This window comes from Sinocyclocheilus grahami, unplaced genomic scaffold (assembly GCF_001515645.1).
Source record: "Sinocyclocheilus grahami isolate Dianchi unplaced genomic scaffold, SAMN03320097.WGS_v1.1 scaffold1084.1, whole genome shotgun sequence".
NCBI lineage: Eukaryota > Metazoa > Chordata > Actinopteri > Cypriniformes > Cyprinidae > Sinocyclocheilus > Sinocyclocheilus grahami.
This window is the reverse complement of record NW_015506263.1, coordinates 346,238-348,327: the sequence shown is the minus strand read 5'-3', so window position 1 is coordinate 348,327 and position 2,090 is coordinate 346,238. Positions and strand designations below refer to the sequence as shown.

At 38.7% G+C, this 2,090-nt stretch overlaps 1 long non-coding RNA gene across 1 annotated transcript in view; it reads right to left on the bottom strand.

Moving 5' to 3' along the window:
* The window catches only part of LOC107566565 (uncharacterized), a 10,645-nt gene extending 9,037 nt beyond the window's left edge, over window positions 1-1,608 (bottom strand). Inside the window, exon 1 of the long non-coding RNA XR_001606522.1 lies at window positions 1,599-1,608. This is a non-coding gene — a long non-coding RNA (uncharacterized lncRNA). The remainder of the gene's footprint in view (window positions 1-1,598) is intronic.
* Window positions 1,609-2,090: the final 482 nt, after the last annotated feature.

Sequence of the window (2,090 nt, the reverse complement as noted above, 5' to 3'; positions counted from 1 at the left end):
TCTGAATACTTTCCGTACCCACTGTATATATATATACACATACATTACATGAATCATGAGAAACCATAAAAAAAAAAATAATAATTTGCCCCCTTCATTCCAGTGCTCAGTTCATACATGCACATATCAGTGGCTCGTCGGTCTTCGGTCTGAGTCTAAATGTTTCCTCAGTTCAGTGACTGTTGGAGGAACTGGAGCGCTGAATGAGTTCATTCATCATAGGATCAGATACGCCACTATTTTGCCTTTTTTCCAGTCTGAGTGACTGTCAGGCGTCTGAAAGTGAGTTTTGATTGAGTAACTTGCCGATCTGTGCTGCTTGAACTGCGAACTGTTTCAGATAGTTCAGTCCAAATTTGGTGAACTGGTTCAACTAATTCACTAAAAATAACTGGTTCAAAAGAATGATTAATACGTGAACGGACAGCACTCTGTACCAGATCGTTTGCCTCTGGATTACAGGTCATAATGTTGTAAATAATGTTCCGTTTCTTGCACAGACGGATCATTTCACTTTATAAGATGTCAACATATCACCAGGAGCCATGGGTCTTAATTGTATATTCCTTGATATGCTTTTTTTTTCTCAAAAATGGGCAGCTGACTTGCATTTTATGAATCACCAAGGACCAGGGATTCAGCTAAGAATCTTCACTGTTCTACTGAAGAAAAAAAAAGTCACCTACATCTCGGATGGAGTAAACTGACAGAAAATTTTCATATTTGGGTGAACTATCCCTTAATGCAACACTGCACACATCTGAACCCTTTCGAACCCAAATGTGGATCCTTCTTCCCTGGCCGTATCTAAGGACAAACGCTGCTTTTCAAAATGAGACTGCCAGTTCTCCACTCTGGGTTTGACAGTCTTTGATTCATAACAGCACTGAGACCATCATCTCGAGGGAGTCTTCCTCACTATCCCTGCGCTCCATTCAGCATCTCCAGATGCTCCTCACATGAAATGTGAAGTGACAGGGCGCCGGCGTCCATGCTTGCTTCTTAATATAATCCATTGCTGTCTGTGTCACATCAGTCAGCAGCGTCTGCCCCTATTGTCTAAGAGATAAGATGGTGTTCTGAAGAGTGGAAAAAAAATCAAGCTTATTCATATCCGATTTCACTGCGTCCAAACACATAATGCAAAACGAGACGGCCTGCCATTGTATAGTGAACCATTCAAGAAGAAATCTCAAAACTGTTCAAATTAAATATGTGTGTGATGGAGAGAATTAAAATATCCCTGTGTAAATGACTTTATTCATTCAGATTCATGTGCAGCTGCATTATATATCAGTTGGTATTGATTGCTTATGCATCATGGCAAGTCAAGTCACCTTTATTTGTAAAGCTCTTTATACAATACTGATTGTGTCAAAGCAACTTTACAGTGTCCAACAGGAAAACTGTTTGTCACAACTGGATTTTACCTTGTTTTGATGTGTTGACTAACATACTAAAGCACATGTAAAGTAATTGATTATCATGTTAACTGTAGTGTTATTTAATATTACATTTCAAGTTAATATATTGTAAATGCACTTAATTGAAAAAAGTGAAGTTAAAAAATTTACTAAATTGCAACATTTCATTATTACAAATATGTCATTACAAATAGGCCTATATGTAAATACATGGCATACACGTTTCGAACGCGTTTAAAAAAAAGTTGAACTTTAGCCTTTGGTTAGCTATAACGGGGTCGTTTAGAAAAGGGGCGTGTCCAAAAGCCCATAAAGCCTAAACGAAAACTCAAAACTTTTTTAAAAATGAAATTAGATGAGCACATGCGGCAGGCAATTCTAAACAAGCATGCAACGTTTTATGCAGATCGGACCACAGGTGGCGCTAAAACAGTTAAAAAGGCTAAATTACCTCAAATTGCAAAATATGTTCACATATTCAAGCATACACTAGATCAGGGATCCTCAAATCTGGCCCACGAGATCCACTTTCCTGCAGAGTTTAGCTCTAACCCTAATCAAACACACCTGAGCATGCTAATCAGCGTCTTCAGGATCATTAGACAATCACAGGTAGGTGAGTTTGATCAGGGTTGGAGCTAAACTCTGCAGTGCATTGGCCCTCCA